A 20,557-nucleotide genomic window follows, 5' to 3' on the forward strand; every position below is an offset into this window, starting at 1 on the left:
CCCAAACCTTCTTATCTGCTCTGTTCAGCTTTTCATAAATAGACTTTAAAGACAGTTTGAATTAACCTGGTGTTAAAAATGGTGTCTTTTCGGGGCGGCCAGGTAACACAGCAAGTAAGAGCACCGGCTCCAGGGTCAGGATCACCTAGGGTTCGAATATGGGCTCAGACACTTAGCACCCACCCAGAAACACCTGGCCATGTAACCTTCAGCAAGTTACTTAACCCCAATTGCTTAGGGGCAGCCAAGAGGCTCAGCGAGTAAGAGCACCAGCTTCAGTGTCGGGATGACCTGGGGATCAAATCCGGGCTCAGATACTTAGCACCACACCCAGAAGTAACTGGCCATGTAACCTTGAGCAAGTTACTTAACCCTGATTGCTTTAAAAAAAATGGTGGCTTTCTTTTCTCTCAACTAAAGTATCTCTGATTAAACTAAATATCAGACACCCAAGTACCCCATCATTCCAAGCACCCTGTCATTCCCCCCTTAAACAGCTGGAACCCAAAATCATTTGGTTAGATCTATCTCTGTTTCATATGGGGCTGGGTCTGTAGCCAGTGGCTAAAATGTAGCCAAAGCCAGGTCCAGGGGATGATGGGCCAGGATCTTGGAACAGTGGGTACTCAACCTGAGATGACATCTGCAAGTGAAGGGTGCTGAGCCTAGAAGAAATAAATCTGGCAAAGAGATTAAACAAGGGCCAAAAAGGAATAGGAGGAAAGTGACCAGAAGTGGGGTGAGGGTGGGTTAGTATAATCCATTACTCAGATTATGTCACTTTCCTTTATATTTCTAAAAACTACATAAACAAGATACTTTATAAGTTATTATCCTTTTATTACATAACTATACTGCCTTAAACAATAGAGGTTCCTGACTTGAACCTCACAACTGAATAGTAGACATGCATCCTCGTTTCACAAAGTTTGTTTATCCTCTGATTATATTCACTCTGGAAGAAAGAGATAATTCAGAAATTGAATCTTTAACATACATTCAGTTACAAATGTTAACTTTTACTTAGAGTATGAAATAACTACAAATTCAGATCAAAACAGCCAGATTTATTCTGCTTTTACAATCTCATTAAACCTTGATGAAGAAAGTTAGTTGAAAACTGTTAAGATGATCTTAAGCAGTTAGCATAACTTTCTACACATGTTCTAATTCTAGATGAGAAATAATATTAGATTTCCAATAAGCTAGCAAAAAAACTCATATCTTTTACTGACTACGTGCTCTGATCATAGGAAACTTGCTAAAGAAGGAAAAAAAATCACCTTAAAGAGCAAATTTCACCAATCACAGTTCAGAGAATTTTTTATAGGCTGCAATCCAATAAAGATTTACCAGGTCTCATAAATGTAGAGATTCCATTCTTAATCTGATCCCAAATCCCAGGGTCCCATCTAAAAACTTCAGAAAATTCACAGTAAGTTTGAATATTAAAGAATCTATACAGAATTGATAAAATGACCAGAAATCTTACAAAGTCCTTGCATAATTAAATTTGTTCTGGTATAAAAGATAAGGAGCTTCATAACTAAAACAAGCCCTGGCCACCCTCCCCCCTCCTTTTTTTGGCTGGGAGAGGGTTTAGGACCTTGCCCACAAATTGTTTCCAGAGACACCTAAGCCCTCTTTTGCATATTTTAGGTTTTACAAAACTTACAAGAGGATTCACAGGGTCTTTTCTTCACAAAATTACCAATAATTAGTTTTTCCCAAGCATGCTATTGTAAATACTTGATTTGTGAATTGAAACTTCCTGTAAAACAAAGAAAAACTTAAAAGTTTATGATTTCTTAAATTACAACATTTCAGAATATCATAACTGAAATGGTCAGAGTACTTCATACACCATCATTTTCTTGTTCCTCTGACAGTATAATTCTTAATTTAGCAGCATTTGGAGTATGAGAAACTACTTCTGTTATAACATACATAATACAAATGTTTACCAGTAACAATATCATAAACAATTATGATGAAGCTAAATTTAAACTTTAAACCAAAATCAAGTAATTACCAATCTGGTGATCCTAACTTAGTAATTTCCAAATTGCTTTGCACAGAAAATCATTCATCCCATAACCATTGGCATAAACTTCGTACCTAAGAAAGGTTTCACCTTAGCTTACACAGTTTTCATTCAAAGAGATTTTTTTTAATACTAAGCATTGTGCCAAGCACCTTTACAATTATATTAGTCCCATAAATTGAGATTTTGATGTGAGTTCCACTACCATCCCCTTACTGGACAGTAAACTAAGGTAAATAAAACTCTCTGGGGCCATAGAGTGAATCAATTTCTTAATGTCAAATTAACAATATATACCTTTTCGATCATATAACCATACATTTCTGAGTTCTAATACCCTTGGCCTTCAAAAATGAACTATCATCCACAAATTTACAAATATATTCAGTTCTCCATGTTCACATTTCAGATCAGTTTAAAATATGCTGGACTAATTATTAATTCAAGTTTAATAACCACCCAATTTCAGTCTTTCTAAAATAATAATAATAATAAATTATTTTTAACATCAGAGTTTATAATTTTTCAAATTACATAATTTAGAAATGTACAATGTCCCAAACATCATGTATTTAAAATTTGCTTCTATCCCATTGCTCATGTTAGGTAAATTCATTCCAAAGCACTTTACACAGGAAATAAATTATAACTCTATAACTTTAAACCACTGTATATATTTTCATAATAGCCAAAATTTTAAATGAAATATCAGCATTATTACTATTGACTGTTTGTAACCCAAATAATAAGTTTTAAATTAACAGATTTTATAACATAAAAATCCAATACACATGCAATACAAAATTCATATTTTTTTTTAAAAAATTACTATGATACTATTCCTACTTCAAAATGTTTTTTTAAGTTCACTTAGCTAAACAGACTTTTAGAAACACAATACAATCTCAGAAAGATGACAACAAAATAACAATGAATATCAAGTGACATCAAATGACTTATACAGTAATTGATTTTATCAACTCTTGCATGGATTCAAAGTTAGAGAGATACCAACATATGCCAGTCATCACATTTTACAACCATTGTAGCCTTTTGATCACAAGTGTTTCACAAATGCTATTAATTTTCCTCTTACAAATTCAAGGAGCAAGTCAAGCCAAGATAGCAAAAAAATTTCTGTGTTTTTTTTAAGCAATCCCAATATCCTAAAAAGTTTCTGTTTTTTTTTTTTTAAGCAATGCCAATATCGTATTTCTTTCTTAATGATTAATCCTTAGAATTTGTGAAGATATTGTTTGGCTGTTTTTCTAACTTGCATTATAATTCCAGGCTGACCAGACCAGGACTATATAAAAAAAATTGTAAATTTCCCAAATTAAAAAATCTCAAAATATTACAACACTCGGGTCAGTGTCCCATTTGGCATTTTCTATTCCTTGTCAATGGGGGAACAACAGGGAGAATTTGGGTGGACCTTTTGAAAGTGAGAGCTTTGAATCTCTCAATCTCAAAGCTCTAGACTCAATTGGCCTTAATTGGTCAGGCAGGAGATCTAGCCTTCCTGCTTCTTTGATCGGAGGGAAGGGATTCCAAAAGAGGGGTTCACCTCCCTGAGTTTTTGGAGGACTCTGGAGAGTCTCCCTCACCCAGCCCCTGAAGTCTCAGAGAGAAATTTCCCAACTGCCCAATTTCCTACCCAGGGAGGAGCTGTGTAGGTCACCCCCCTTTCTGCTTCAGTGGGTGGAGAACTTCCCACCAGGTCCTTCCTCCTTCCCCCCCCCCCCCCCAATCCCACAAGCAGTGGCTGAGGGCTGAAGAGCTAGGGGCAGGGGCCTTCACCTTCTCCGGCCCTAGCCAGTCAGTCCCGCCCTCGGCCTGACCCAGGAGTCAGGCTGACCAGCCCCTCTCCCCTAGCCGCTGTCATGTGGATGGGGCCATGTGGCTGAGGGGGCCATGTGACTGTCCAAGCCAGGCTTGCCACTGGCCCTAGCCAGGCTCCCCACTGCTCTATTAAAGTAATGAGCTCAAAACAAACTCTACTATCCCAGAATGGATAGGACACATAGAAAGACAGACAGACACCAACCCAACCAGATGGAACCAAATTACAAGCAAAATTCCAGCATTCCGAGTTTGCTTGGAGACTGATTGTACTCCTTGCCAATCCTTGTGGCTACATCTAGCCCTCAATCTCAACAGAACAGAATAGATTTACCCCTATTTTGAGGTCCTGAATACATAAAGGGTAGAATGAGGAGGCAGGTGCAATCTTTCCCTCCTCCAGACCTGGGGCCCTGGAACTTCATCAGGGGCTAGACCCTCTAGGAATCTGGGCAAGCAGATTCCTACCCCAGAGGCCAAGAACCCTTCCTATTCAGCAAAATCTCACTAGCTCCCCACGCAGTGGCCAGGGCTGCTTCCTTCCCACGCCTCCCCTTTTCTTATCTATCTTTCTCCAAAGCGGGGACAAGGAGAGAGCTGGAAGTCCAAAAGTTTCCCTGGCTATTTTTTTTAACACAGAAGCTTAGTTGCTTACAGACAAACAGAAAGGCAAGCACACAAACACAACAGACAGATAACCACTCACCTCCGGAGGCTAGCACAGAGATCTGGGTCCAAAGAGCCAAAATGTGATCTGATCGATGTCTGGGGATGGTGTGGTCTTTCTCAGCCTTGAGTTCTGAGCTCTGAGAAAATTTCAGATGCTGGCTGCTCAAGGAAGTCAAAGCTGAGTGGCATCCATCCCCTGAGGCCTAGGGTCTTGGGCCTTGGACAGCAACACAGAATGTTGTCTGGATCTCCTTAGGGCCTCCAAACTGCTGGGCACAGAATAAGGTGAGCAAGACCCAAGTAACAATTTTAGAATGGACCTTTTATTAAATGCCATGTTGACTGATCAGGCCACATGGCAGGCTGAGCAGGTACCACCCCACGTTCCAGGTACAGTAGCAGCAACAGCAGCCCAGATCTCAGGTAAAACTTCAGCTTATAAAGAGAGCCCAGAAAGCCAACAGGTATTACATAAGCAGAAACTTGCAGAGGCCAAGACAGCGATTGGTCAGTATACACCTTGAAATTCCCACTCCAGACCCAGAAGCCTGCCCACCTCTATGCAGGTGAGCTGACTGGGAAAGGGCTGAGACCCAGTGGGGGAGGGCAGAGCTGACTGACTCTGCACTCTGCTTACTTCCCAGACATAGGGGGATAGAGAAAACCAGGCACAACCGTATCTTGGCTTGTTCCTTCCTTTATGTAAACTGAGCCTAGCAACTTTTCAAACCCTACTGAGTTCTGTAAAAGTTCTCCACTACTCAACTGCATTCTTATTATTTCATGGTGTATCAAACCACTCTATGTTTGGTCCAGCCTGATCTCATTCTCTTCTTCAAGTGTTATTGTACTATCATTCTCTATTATATATAATTCACATAAACCACAAAGATGATTTTCCCCCTCAGTACTGAAATGCAATCTCAACTAATCCAGAATATGCTTGCCTTGGTTTTTCACCACCCACAAAATGCTTCCCAAGTATTTACAAACAAGTCTTCCTTGTGATGTCTGGCGGAGCAAACTTCAAATTATATGCTATAAGTGTTGAGGTTTGGGGTTTAGGGATGCTTGAGACCCCAAAATACCAACACACCAGGTCCTAGTAAATGAATTCGACTCAAGTCTTATCTCAGCCAAAGTAAAGCAAAGTTTATTAAAGATTTGCCATACTGGGTAGACTCTTAGGGAGCCTAAGCATTTGTGATGCTTGCATTGACAACTGGGCCAGAACAATCTGTCACAGACTGAGCCTGAGCTAAATTGAATCTGAGCCACTTCATGGAGGCAAGATGGATCTTATATACAGAAAAATCACAGGAGGGATCTAGGGGTGGTCTAGAGGAGGAGTTTAGGGAGGGTCTTGAGGAGGAGTCTAAGGAGGATCTTGATGGGACTGAGGTCAGAATCCAGGAACCAAGAAAATGGGATTTTGATGGGATCAAGGGTGGGAAACAGCTGGAGGCAATCTGGAGGTAACAGACAATGGAAGTCTAGGCTGGTGTAAGGGTAACAGATTTTGGTCATAGATATTTCCATAGGATCAAGGGTGGGAGATAGCTGAAGGCTACCTAGAGATAACTAACTATGGAGGGTTAGGTTAGATTAAGGGTATTCACTCATATTAATAATGGAAGGCTTTTGACCTCTGGCAAATGCCCAGATCCAGTGGGAAGATTTAAGGAGTTCATGGGGTTCCTAGAGACTATACACCATCACAAGTCCATAAGCCATTCTTGTAAGACTCTCCATTTACCTGGTCCTCTTCTGGGCCAGGTGCCTGCCAATTCCATATTGCTACTGACATGCATGTAATCCAGGTTTCCCATGATTGTTCCCCAAGAGGATATGGGACTTTTCCAGGGAAAAGTCCAAATTTACATCTGCAGTAGCCCTCTGTTATGGCATATCAAACCTCAGTCAATCAATAATCAGTAAATATTTATTAAGCACCTATGACACCTGGCACTATGCTAAGCACTAGAGAAATAAAGAAATGCAGATAACGAACCCTGTTCTTAAGGAGCTCATAGACTTGCCCCAGACACTCTTTCTACATAATGTGTGGTTTGAAGAGGGAATAGATTTGTTCAGTTTGGTTCCAAAGGACAGAACCAGGAGTAATGGGTGGAAAATGTAAAGAGGCATATTTAGGTGCCCTGTAAGGAAAAACTTCCTTAATAGAGCTATCCAAAAATGGGATGGGCTGCCGCAAAAACTAGTGGGTTTCCCCTCCTTTGAATGTCTTCAGGTTTGAGGCTAGATGATCACTTGTTAAGCAATTTACAATGTATATTCCCTTCATGTATGGTTTAAACTAGGTGGCGTCTGATGTTCCTTCCAACTCTAAAATTTTGTGCTTCTCTTGGGAATATATTGGCAGGGCCTTTAGGACTTCCTCTGTGGTAGGCTTCAACAAGGTGCCATAGAGAGAGGGAAGGGACTAGTACTCATAAATTAGTCACATGAATCTTGGAGGGGTCAGCAGGAACTGAGAGCTAACATGCTTGCCACATTGGGGATTATGGACTTAGACCTTCCAACCCCTATAGATGAGGAAAATAGCCTGAAGTTTCCCTGATGTCACAGAGTTAAGAAGTAGAAAGACTGGGACATTTTAGTCCAAACATGAGACCAAACCCAAGCCCAGTGTTCTTTGTTTTATATTGCTATAGCATATTAAATGCTCTTCATGTGGATGTAGCACATGGTACCTTAAGGGTTAAAAAGAATATTAAGGATTGCTTTCCTAGGCCCCCCTAAGGGGGATTGGGGCTTATTCTATAGCTTATCCTGTAACTTGAGGGTGTCCTAAAATCCTTTTCCCCTTATTTTGAAGTACCATAAACACTGAGAAATGACTTATTCAGGCTCAGGAGGGGTGAAGATAAAGGGAGGATTGAAGAAAAAAATAAGTTTATCACGCAACTGCAGTAGGGGTGTCTCTTAAAATAGAGACCCTATAGAAACAAAACAAACCTTGAAAACCTATGCTAAATCCCTCCAATGTCTCCCCATTGGCTAAGTAATATATGGAATACAATTTTCCTATATGCCTATTATACAATTCCCCTTGATATGTTCTCCTTCCTGCTACATTATGATTATATGATCATTAAAATGAACCTTTAGTCCTCCCAGAGGAAAAGTTAATATTCATAAGCTAATTACACATGAGCATTCCAAGATAGACTTAACTTTTACTCTACTTAGCTGACTTCTAACCTCAGAACAAGATAAAATCAGTTTCTTTGCCAGTTATCTTCTGTGTGAGACATAATTCCTTAGTTATGTCTCCTATCCTGATGGTTGTTATTCTTAATCTATGGAAACAAAGTTCTCCATTATATCTCTCAATTTCCCTCTTCTGCTAGAAGATAATCTAGTACTAATCTATATTGAAGGTATTACTGTTTAAATGTCTCATCCTTAAGCCATTGGCAGAGAAATTCTCTCAGGTATGCTGATTAGCCTGATGAGTGAAAATGTTTAATCAATAACCCCCACTGCTTTCTTCTATAATCAACTTATTTTCCTGCATTTGCTATTATTTTGATAATAAATAAAATAAAAATAAATAAAAATAAAATAGATAAAAATAAAAGCTGGAACATTTATTAAAATACGAAAAGACTGAGTCCCAAAACCAGAAAGTCAAAGCCATCAGAGTAGTTATGAAATTGGCACAGGCAGATAAAGTAGAAAGCACCCACATTCTCAAGCCTTTAAAACAGAACAGGCTACCTCAGGCAAAGGTCCTCCTCTCCCCACTCACAGCAACAACCCAGCGTCCAGGAAGCGTGCTCCCAGCAGCTCCGGCCCCTGGAAGTCCTCAGCAGGAGTCCTTAGCAGAAATTCTGGCTGACTCAAAAAGGGATTCGCATTTCCGCTGCCACTGCCTCTGCTGCTGCTGCCACTGTTGCCACCACTGCTAGCCACTGCAGGAACTCTCACTTGGCTTCCCCTTCCTCTTGCTCCACCCCTTCCTGCTACATCGGCAAGTCCAATGGGGCATGGAAGATCTTTAAATCCCATAACCCTTACATTCCCAAGTTCCACTAAGTTATTAAGAGAAAGAATGTGAGGTTTGACTCCACCATGGGTTTGCAGTACCCTGCAGAGCCACTGCTCATTCTCTGATCTTGGCATCTTGTGTTGATGGGCAAAAACATGCCTAATTTCTGTTTTCTGCTCCAATTCAGGTTTCTGAACAGGAGATGGATGAAGCGATAGCTCGCTCTACTCACCAGGAGAGCAAAGAGGCCAGTTCCTCCCAAGTCTTAGGTATTGTATGGCCATGCACATTCCCCTCTGATGTTCAGGAGCTCATTGCTGATCATTGCCCCCAGGGGACAGCCAGAACTCACTGCTGCACTAGCAGAGTCCTTGCAGTCATCCAAGCTAGGAAAACTAACTTTGGGGAATTCTCTTGGATTTTTACATTTTGAAGTGAGGGTTGCTATGTCTCACTTTAAGAAATAAACAGATAAAGAGATTTTAGTGTCTGTTCTCGGTAACATTTTCCATCAATGATTCTTTGTAGGCATTTTATATAAGATACATTTGGAATAGGACAGGTAGATATTAACATATGGGAGTGATTGTTCTTCAGTGCCTACAGTGTTTTCTATATAGCTCTGGAAATGTCTCCTTTATTGACACTTTTAAATCCAGTGAGTTATGAGAGCTAATCACATGATCTCCACTTTACAAACAGATGTAGACTGAGCATACAGCATAAAAGAGGAATGTGCAGTCAGACTTTGGGTTTTATCACAAAAGTGTTTTGCAGGCTTATGGGGCACCTTCTAGCATTTTGAAACTAAACCTTTAATTGGTCTGTCTAAGGCAATGGCACCTGAAAATGTTAAATTTGTGAAGAAAAGATGAGGCCATCTTAAATGTAATTGGGGAAAAACAAACTATTATTTAAAAAAAAAAGAAGGAAAAGAAGAGACTTAGAACCTTTTAGCACCATAAAAACCCTGGTAATCTATAACCAGGAAAAAATAAAGGCACTAATAATAGCATAAAAATAGCACAGGTCAACCCAATACATTATTCAGACCTGGTTTAGCACCACACTATCACAATCTTCACACAAATTTTAATCAACTTAATGTAATTTAATAATAAATTTAATTAGTAAATGTATTAATAATAAATTTATAAATTATTAGTTAGTTTTAAAACATAAATTTATTAAAACAAATTTAATAAAATCATGTAAAATTAATTTATATAAGATGTAATTATATATTTGATATAAAATTCAATTTATAATTTACAAATAAGTAAATATCTTAAATTTTCATCACTTAACAAAGTATTTGATTGTCATGCTGCTTAGGATTTGAGTGCCATTCATGACACATCCCCTGCAGCCTAAATTTGAAATCTGGGTTCTTTCCCTCTCTGTTCATCCCAAACTGAAGATCTCTCCAGTGCATAGTACTTCCTGACTTTCATGGTCTGCTCAGGTGGTATGCATGCATTCAGCCAATCAAAACTGACTGAGCTACTACTTGTAAAGCGAGTACGACATGCTGGAGAAAGGTGGGAACAAACATGCATGAAACATGTCCCCTGCCTTCAAGGAGTTTATAGTCAAATAAGGAACAAAAGAAATGTATTCAAGGGGCAGCTAGGTGGCTCAGTGAATAGAGCACCAGCCCTGCCTCAGACACTTCACACTTACTAGCTGTGTGACCTTGGGCAAGTCATTTAATCCCAACTTCCCTGCCCCCCGCTGCAAAAAGCAAAACCAAAACAAAACAAAACCATAACAAATGGAGAAGGGTGGTAATCTCATCTATGACAATCTTTTCATTATTCTTCACATTCAAGGACACTTGAAATTCTGTGATATCAAGCCAAGGCAGGTGAATGCAGGAAGAGTTTGCCCCATTAGAAGAAATTCCCCCCTGTGCTAATTCTGCTTTATGCCCACAATGTACCAACCATTACAGAGGATGTAGTATATGCACTCTCACTCTCCTGAAGAGACAGATGTTGAAATTAGCCAGAACATCCAAGAGATGGGCGAAGAATGAGACTGCTTCGAGAGGAAGACAAGGAAAAGTGCATAGGCTCATTCCTGTCTCCTTTGAGATATGGTGTCCTGAGGTGAAGAAACCAGGCTATAGCACTTAGCATGCTGAACCTAGAGAAAAGAAGCCTCAGACTCAAACCCTGCCTATGACCCTTAGCTCCCTGTCTACTGACAAGTCACCTAGATTCCTGCCCCCTTGGTTTTTTCATCTGTAAAATGGGAAAATGATACCTCTGGGACCCAGCTCACAACGTTGTGGTCAGGTTGAATAAGATGATACTGTATCAACTATGTTTTATTTCCTGGAATCCTGGATTTAGAGCTAGAAGGAAACTTAGAGGCCACTGAATCCAACCTCTCCTTTGGAAAATAAGGGAACTGAGGCCTGGAACAAGGTGAAGTGCATTGCTTCAAGTCACACAAGCAGTAACATAACTAGGATTAAATACAGGGTCTGTTATTGCAAGTTTGTAGTTCTTTCCACTTTCCATGTATCTCCTATAATTATTACTTTTAGAAGACTTTCATCAAGAGGCCAGTGGAAGGGCTAATTTTAGGGACTGCATATTAGAGTTACCTCTGAATATACCATATAAACCAGGTATTCTGAGCATGCAGAAGTACTAAAGTGACCGTTCAATGTTGATAATGATGGCCTAAACCAAGTCTAGAAGGAAGACTAATGTTTCATTTGATTTCATTCTTTCCCAGCTCCCAAGGATCAGGCAAAGCTAGGACTAAGAGCCTACTATCATCTGGAAGCAAGAATGAGGATCCTGGTCCTGGCCACAAGGTAGTGGCCAGGATAAACCCACAACGCAAGAGGGCTGTGACAGAGGACAAGGCTGGACTCTTGGGAATTGTCCATTTAATTCGGATGGAAGATGAATTCTTTGGTCTGAACTTGGAAATCCAGGACACTCCCTTTAAAGTGGTGATAAGAGGTTTTAGGCCCAGTGGAGCTGCTGAGAGGGTAATAACTCTTTTGGTCTTACCTTGTTTTGTTTTTGGCTTTGACTGTGGGGTAAAAAGTTGGGAATGAGAGAGAAAATCACCTTAATTAGAGAAATTCCCCCCAGTGCTAATAAGAGGCCCCTGCAGTATCTTAGGAACTAGAAGAAAGTCATGGATCTACCTTCTGGTACTAAGCTAGCTTAAGTATATTAGCCAAGTCCCCTATTCTAAGTTCTCACTGGTTGGCCCCATGGTCAGGCTAAAGTAGCAGCTCCACCACACCCTCTTCCCAAGTTGCCCCTCTGTGTCTTTTCCTCCCCTCTTCAAGGCTGCCTTAAGTGTTCATTTTAGCCCTTTTCACTTGGATACAAAATGTAAATTATTAGGAAAGCAGACATTTTAAGTGTACTCTTGGCTCTGTCCTCATCCACAGTTTCCTTTTATGTTAGATAGAATAGAAGCTCCTTCTGGGTGGGGACTGTCTCAGCCTTTGTCCTCATATTCCCAGAGCCTAACATAGTGCCTGGCACATAGTAGGTGCCTAATGAATGCTTATTGTTTAAAAACAGCAATCAGTTTGGATAGAAGAGTACACTGAGATTTATCTCTGCCCCCATATTCCCTGCTATTGGCTATAGGCCCAAGGGCCTGGGGGCGGTAAGGTGGGAGAATGGGACAAACAAACTTTGAAGTCCTTCTGTTACTTTATGAATAGCCATAGGGAAGTTCAGGTGGTGAAAAAGACCTTCACAAGATGAAAAACATGCTATCCAGCCCAGAAATCTCCCAGGAAACAGTGCCCTTTGACCCCAAGGACTCAAGTCACTTTGGTGGCATGTGTCCTAGTTTGATTTGGGAAATGGGAACTTAAGGGTTAGTTAGCCCTGGACCAGAGTCCCAAGTGCCTCTGCCTCAGCCCAACCACAGGCCTCAGTCAGGAGATGAATGAAAGGGAGAAGTTGAAGGAAATTCCTAGTATTTACGATCTAACACGAATTGTTTCTCCTCTTGGGTAAAGAAAGCTTTGGCTATTTGTAAGACAGCATTTTAAAGGATATGTTATTTATGGGGAGAACCGCAGCTGGAATGTGTACAAATATACATATTTGTAGGTATATACATATATGTTTCAATATATATGAGTTAGCATACCATATGGCTTCTGCATGTACACACACATACACCTTCTATATTTAAACATGTGTACATATACATATGAGTGTGTATATATATGTGTATATACATACATATATATTACATACCTATATTACAAGGCAAGGTTGTTTTAAAACTTTGAAGTCCTTGAAAAAAAAAACAACAACAGAGAGACTCCTTCCCGTCCTTATCTCCAACTATCTTACATGTTTAAAAAGTCAATCTTCTTAAAGTTTGTCTTTTCAAGAAACATTTATGTCAAGGAGTTTGGACTAGGTCAGGATATCACCTTTAACCCACAGCCATTACCGCAATTGCTTACAAATATATGAAAATGCGTATTTGGTGATGATACTCTAAGATTTCTTTTCAAGACATATTAAATTTACTTTTATTCAAAGGTCATTAATCAAGTTTTTATGATAGGAGAGAGTGAATATGAGAACTTAATTAAAAATAAAAACCTGGTACTAAAAATCTTAGATGAATAAAATGAACCCTTTTCTCCCCATGGAAATGGGTTATTGTTAATGTTTTAATTTAAGACTTTGGCATATTCACAAAAGGAAAATTAGTTAAGCTTTACCATGTGTAAAATTCTTCCCTGGAAAGGTATTCCAATATTTTGCTGTGTTATTTTTTTTTTTCAGCAGTAATCACAATAAATTTAAAGAGCCCATGAGGGCAGACGGAAAGTGTTCTGAGTAGAACAATGGCCTCAGAGTCAGGAAAACATGAGTACAAATCCTGCCTTTAACCCTTCTTGGCTTTGGAATCCTAGCCAAGTCACTCAGTTTCCTTTTGCTTCAGTTTCCCCATCTTGAAAACATTAGTGTTTTTCTCAATGTTCTCCTCCACAGTCCCTTCCAGCTCAAAATCAGTCTTCTAAGCCTAGGAACTCAGGGCCTCTTGGTTTGAAAAAAAAAAAAAAAGGTGGGCAAAGGGTGGAAAAGGCAGGGAATGTACTCTAGATTTTTTTCTAGAGCTTCCTCAGAGCTAACATTTTATGGTGGGGAAGGTTAGTTCTAAAATAATTCAAAATCAATTCCTTTATGGATTATCTGTATTTTAGGTCTTACTTCTTCTGCCCTCTTCTGGCCATGCTATCACACACCAGAAAATGGGAAGAATAAAATTGACAATTGTCAAATTCTTCCTCCTCCCTCTTTTAAATTTTTTTTTTAAACAAAAGTTTTTATTCAAGACTGGGGCTGGAACTGTGAAGAGAAAGTCATAATTGACACAAGTGAGTAAAGTGAAATTTGTTAACACAAGACACCTGTCAACAAGAAACTCAAGGACTCATGTAGGTTTCATTGATCCAGACGATTCCTGTTCCTCATTGTTTTAAGTATTTGAGTAAGAATGGACTTTTATTTCCCCTTGTGTTCCTTTTTCTTTTCTTAAAAGTTAAATGTTTATTTGAAATAACTGATCTCTGGGTGATGAAAGAATGGGGAAGGACAGACAGAAAAATGTAGTCAAGTAAAAACAAAAGAATAACCATAAATCTGTTTTAAAAGAAATGGCATTGACCATCCACACCAAGTAACAATTAAACTTGTTTAATATTCAAATTGATGAATTTTAATGAATGAAGAGTTATAGCCAAACTTTAGTTACTCTAAATCCCAACAAAGATTCTCTTCCTATTTTTATCCGCTTTTGCTCCATATCCCCTACATTATCAGTGTGTATGCCATTCTTCTGCTTCTGTTTTTGGCATTTCATTATTTCATAGACATGTTTCTGAATTCGTCTGTAATTCTATTCCTTATGCTTGACTAAAATTCCATTTTCTACAGGAAGCCTTCCTCATCCCCTTCCCTCCCTTAATTATTTCCTATTTATTTGATATGTAGCCTATTTATACATTATTTGTTTCCGTCTCCCCTTTTAGATTGTGAGCTTCTTAAAGACAGGGACTGTCTTTTGCCTCTTTTTGTATCCTCAGCTCATAGCAACGTGCCTTGGACCAAGGAGGGGCTTAATAAATGCTTACTGACTGACTAGAGAGGGAAGGGGAAAGGAATGCACATTGAAATAGCACTTCCTATGAGTCAAACACTGTGCTAAGCACTTTTTACAAATGTTCTCTCAGCCGATTGATTTGACAGTCTTAAGTGCATTCTAGCTTTGTCTAACTTCTGCATACCATCCATGTTTTTTGTTCTAATGATTGTTTTCTGAGAGCTATTCAAGATAACTTCTGGTTGCAATTGTGCTAGGAATATGGGAGTGTACAACTGAGTGTTGGAGATGAGATTGTCTCTATCAATGGTGCTCCATTCAACTCCTTGTTCTACCAGGAGACCTGCCACGTTGTCAAGACCTTACCCATGGTCCTGACCTTGTTGGTGCAGCGACAAGCACGTGGTAAGATGGTTTCATGTGTCTAAAAGTGAAGGGGATGGTATAGCAATAGCATATGTCACTTTTTGAACCATCAGCTTATAATTATTGAAATTATTCTCAATTCATGAGGAATTTTAATTTAACATGGGGCACATTAATTTTCAATCCATAGGCATTTATTGGTAACCCATTGTGTCAAGAGCATATGAAAGAAAAGAATATATGTGTCTAAATATGTACATGTACACACTGTGTATGTGTGCTTTAAAAAAACAAACTAAACACACTCAAGTTTTCATCTACAACCATCTTTTTCTGTTCTCCTTTCCATGTGGAAATATCCATTTCTGCTGATTTTTGTCATGTTTTCAATTTTTACAAAAGAAAGGCATGAAGTTCATGGCACATGGAAATCATAGATCTAGAGTTAGAAGGAACTTCAGAGACCCTCTAGTACAACACCATTTTATAAATGAAGAAATTAAATCCCATGGAGATTAAGGTAACTTGCCCAGGGTCACAGAGATAGAAAGTGTCAGGGGCAGGGTTCAAAACCTGGTTCTTTGACCACTGCCTGTATCCTACCTTCACAAAGCTCACAACCCCTATTTGGAGAAACAAGACCAAGGAGATCTACACAAATCAGAAGAAGTTGTGTAGCATAACATAGGAAAAGAAATATTCTTTATAATTTCTGCAATAAAGCAAGCATTTCTATAACAGTAGAATAAAAAAGATGATTGTACGTGAAGCTACAAATGTGTTATGTACATGTTGCTACTTCTTTCAAATATGCAACAAAATCATCCTGTAAATTTTTCTCCTCCTTCCCCCCATCCCATCCCCCTAGAGATGGCTACCATCACACACACACACACACACACACACAAACTTATTCTATACATCTATTAGTTCTCTCTGTACGTGCAGAAAGCTTCTTCACATGTCCTTTGTGGTTAATATTTATAACAGACAAAATAACTTATTTGATAAAGTCATCTTAAAACAATATTGCTGTTATAGTACATACTGTTCTCTTTCTTGGTTCTGCCTATTTCACTTTGTTATTTCATGAAAGCCTTATCATGGTTTTTTGAAAACCACTGAGCTCATCATTTCTTATAGCATAGTAATATTCTATCACAATTATATAGCACAGCTTGTTCAGTCAGATATCTTTTATTAAATATATATATACATACTATAACTAAAGCTTTTTTAACAGCTCAATATCAATATTATTACTAGTCCTTATACAGTACTCTCAAACAATTATTTTTCTGTTTTTTTTTTTTTTACTGTTGCTGTCAGTTCACTTCTACTGACAGTATGCCTGTGTCTTCTCTTTCTGATTTGTTGCATCAAATCTCCCAGAAACAAGAAAAAAAATCAGATACCCATATATGTTAGAATTGTCTATTGAAGGGGTATGGGAGAAAATATGGGAGAGAGCAGATTGGAGGAGGGGATATCCTGTGGGACTGCTATTTTGGGGCGGTGGGTAGGGAAAAACGAGGAGAAAATTTGTAACTCAAAATCTGGCGGAAATGAATGATGTAAATCAGAAGTTAATAAAGCATATGAAAAAAAAAAACAATTGTCTATTAACTGAAAGTCATCTCCTGAAAAGTAGCCTGTAGGTTTCTATGTCCCAGTATGGTACTGACACATTGGTGGACAGCCTTTGTGACAGCAGTCAAGAGGCCTCTCTTGCTTACTTCTTCTCCTGTGGTTGAGGTTGCCAGAAATCTGACTTCCAGATAAGTGGGGGTATTATTTCTTTCTTTGGAATAATTCACTGCTAATATCTTGACAATGAGGTAACCTCAGTCACCAAATAAAAGAGCATTTACAGTAAGTATTTGTTAACAAATTACCAAATGTGTTTTTTTTTAAAGAAATGTTTTTAGGGGCTGCTAGGTGGCGTAGTGAATAGAGCACTGACCCTGGGGTCAGGAGGACCTGAGTTCAAATCCAACCTCAAACACTTAACACACAAACTAGCCAGATGACCTTGGGCAAGTCACAACCCAAATTGCCCTCCAAAAAGCAAAAAAAAAAACCCAACTGTTCTTAAAAGGGTAAATTAGGTTTACTCTAGGGAAATGTATCCTTCTTTTTGAAGCTCAAGCCAAGATATATTAAAAAGAGATATAGATTCTGATAACACTTTGGTTAATTCATTTTGTTGTTGTTTTTTAAACTCAAGTCTATGTCAGTTAAATTTTTGCTAGTTTGTGAACAAATTTGGGAGAGGTCAACACTGATATAGTTGGGAAAACAGTGAATTTTGAATCCTTCTTCTGCTCTGTATTCCCTACCTTGTGACACTAGGAAAATCACTATACCTCTTTGGGTCTCAGTTTCCTCATCTGTAAAATGAGGCCGTTGGATGAATGGATTGTTTTTTTTTTTTAAAGCAATCGGGGTTAAGTAACTTGCTCAAGGTTACACGGCCAGTTATTTCTGGGTGTGGTGCTGAGTATCTGAGCCCAGATTTGATCCAGGTCATCCCAACACTGGAGCCGGTACTCTTACTCACTGAGCCACCTGGCCACCCCTGTGGATGAATGGATTGTTAATGTCTTCTCCAGCTTTTGGAATCCCATTGTACAGAAAAGGACACTGAAGTCCAAAGAGGTTAAATGATTTGCTACTGGCCACTTAGCTAGGACTTGAACCACACAGCCAGCTCTTCTGATTTCAAAGCCAGGGGGCCTTTCACTACAGGATACTACTTCTCCAGTGTCTTCATGTTGAAAAAGTCCTAAAACTAACTGGGAGTAGTGGGCAGAGTGGGTGCTTGGTTATTGGTTAGTTCCTCTCCTCTGGTGCTTTCTAAGGTAACAGAAATAACGAATGGAAACAGGTCACAGGGCCACGCCTACTGAAACCGTTCTCAGTTCTTTGATCAGCAAGTGATTAGCACTCTCTACAGCACCCCTCTGCAACTCCTTCACAGCTGTCTCCCCTCAATTAGTCCTTTTCTGTAAAATGGGCAACTACTTTTGATACTGACACCATAGGGTTTGTGATACTAAAATTAGATAATATATATGCAGGGCACTTTATGACTCTTAGAGGGTCATGTCTATTTCTTCTGGGATTTTTAAAAATCGACATTGTTAGGCAAAGGGTACTCTGCAGAGAAGATACTCCAAAATCTTCTGTGGATGTATGCTCTAAAACTAGTATTAATTTTCCATTTCATTTATTTAGGGAGTAGGTCATGGGATTTCAAAAGCTGGAAAAGACATTAACAATCCATTCATCCAACGGCCTCATTTCACAGATGAGGAAATTGAGACCCAAAGAGGTATAGTGATTTACCTAGTGTCACAAGGTAGGGAATACATAGCAGAAGAAGGATTCATAATTCAGTATTTTCCCAACTATATCATTGTTGACCTCTGTTTCCTACCAGAGCCCTCCTCTCACCCCACCTTTTTTTCCCCTCTTCTTTCTCTAAACATCTATGGATGGCTCACAGGACCACCTTGAATCACCAGGGGACAAGGAGCTGATTGATACTGATCCCAGTGGGCCTTTGGCCACAATAGGAGGAACCCACTCAAAAGGAGCTCCAGCCTCTGAAACTGAAGGAACTATGCAATCTGGTTCCATACTATCATCTCCTGTTGGCAGCACCAGATTAAGAACTTCTGACGACAAGCTAGTGACTGACATGACACCATACTCAGTCACTTAGCTGATTATGAAGGAAGATCTGAGTGTCCTCCAGAAACAGGTGCCCACTGGGGAGAGGGAGGTTCTCAGAGATACTCTTGGGCAAGAGGCAGGAGCTCCTACCAGCTGGAGCAGAGCACAGTTCAAGGAGACTCATTTGAAAGTGTGATCTGTGGGCCTTCACTTTCACCTCCTCAGCCTCAGTGGATCTGTCAGCTGTCAATTCTGGATTCAATAAATCCAGGGAACCATTTTCCCGTAAATAGGAACTGTCTCAATACCTATTCTCGGAATTTTAGGAGCTGGCATGAAGACAGCTTGTCCTCCATTGGCCAAGGGGAAGCTGACACCACTGAGCCATCACCAAACTCTAGGTCTGGAGTTGCTGAGGAGTCACAATTGCACCGAGAGTCTCTCATAGAAGCCTCACCCGCTCCCTCCAGGGACAGCATGCCATCCTATCCACCATCTTCTGAAGATATAACAATCTATGAAAAGGCAATGGATGGGAGATGCTTTGGAACAAGTTGGTACATAGGGTGAGTTTGTTTCTTTTCTTTTCTCTTAAAAAAAAATGCATAACCTAGGTGGCACAGTACGTAGAGGGTCAGGCCTCGAGTCAGGAAGGCCTGAGTGAAAATGCAGCCACAGACACTTATTAACTCCCTGGGGAAGTCATTTAACCCTTGTTGGTCTCATTTTCTTCATCTGTAAAATGATCTGGAGAAGAAAATATCAAAATACTCTGGTATCTTTGCCAAGAAAACCCCAAATGGGGTGACCAAGAGTCAGACATGATTGAGATGACTGAACGACAACCAAAATCAATTTTATTTATTGATGCTTTGTTTCTCTTCTTTTAAAAATAACTTGGGGAAAAAACCTGCAGAAATGCCTATGTATTCTCAGATCTTATCATGGCGCCTAGAACCCCAAAAAATGCCAGTTGACATGACTTCAATTGAGAGTTTTTCCTAAAAAGTTACTCTTTAAGACTGAATTAGTTGTAAACTTTCACCTCAAAAGGGACATTTTGGGGCAGAGGACAGAATGTGAAGAGAAAAGAAAACTGATGCAACCCAAGTGGAAAATCCATAAGCCTATAGAGCAGAGCTGGGAGTAGTAGAAGATCATTTCTGAGAGAAAGGAAGGAAATTCCTCAGTATTAGACATGTAGGGAAGAAGCTGCCTTGGGGTGTTGGGGGTTCCCTGCTGCTGCAGGTTTTCAACTGAAGACTGGATGACAAGTGTCTGGGATGTTTCAGAGGACATTCTTGTTCAGGTACAGGTTAAAGGCAGGGTGGCCCCCAAGGTCCTTTACAACTGAAAGGTGACTGATCTAAACAAGAGCCTTCTACCTTTCCCTACTATTATATCTTATGCTTCCAAAAATGTGAGAGAGAACAATAAGGCAAGAAAAATAAATGAAAGGCATAAAAAAATGTCCCTTTTTCTGACACCATCATTTCAGAATAATATAATGAATAGAGTTCAGCTCCAGAGCCTGGAAGTAATGGGTCCGAGTTCTGCTACTGATACCTGGTGACTGGGTGATCCTATGCTGGTCACTGAAACTCTTAGTATTCTAGGCTATGCTCTAAGTCACAGAACCCATATTGGTAGAGGGATGTTTCCTCAGTGGGGCTACTGATAGCAATGAAATCGCAGTTCTTTTCCACATCCCTATTCCAATGATGGATGATGTAGAATAGCCTAGGTGCAGGTTTAGAAAATAAATGCATAAAAATCAAGAGCATTCTGGATAGCAATAGCAGAATTCAGGAGGGAATAATAAAAAG

At 39.5% G+C, this 20,557-nt stretch overlaps 1 long non-coding RNA gene across 3 annotated transcripts; it reads right to left on the reverse strand.

The window, feature by feature from the left end:
- Positions 1-676: 676 nt before the first annotated feature.
- Positions 677-8,540, reverse strand: LOC138142963 (uncharacterized). Of its 3 annotated transcripts, XR_011163570.1 has the most exons (4): positions 8,300-8,540; positions 4,593-4,821; positions 1,676-1,771; positions 677-955 (listed from the first exon to the last, which is right to left on the reverse strand). It is a non-coding gene; the product is annotated as an uncharacterized lncRNA (long non-coding RNA). The 3 variants fall into 3 exon arrangements; XR_011163569.1 differs by having other exon boundaries at positions 677-1,771; XR_011163571.1 differs by having other exon boundaries at positions 677-1,771; positions 4,593-4,824.
- Positions 8,541-20,557: the final 12,017 nt, after the last annotated feature.

Source organism: Petaurus breviceps, unplaced genomic scaffold, assembly GCF_028583685.1.
Source record: "Petaurus breviceps papuanus isolate PSGF00001 unplaced genomic scaffold, PetGlider_PUasm1.0 90617, whole genome shotgun sequence".
NCBI classification, from domain to species: domain Eukaryota; kingdom Metazoa; phylum Chordata; class Mammalia; order Diprotodontia; family Petauridae; genus Petaurus; species Petaurus breviceps.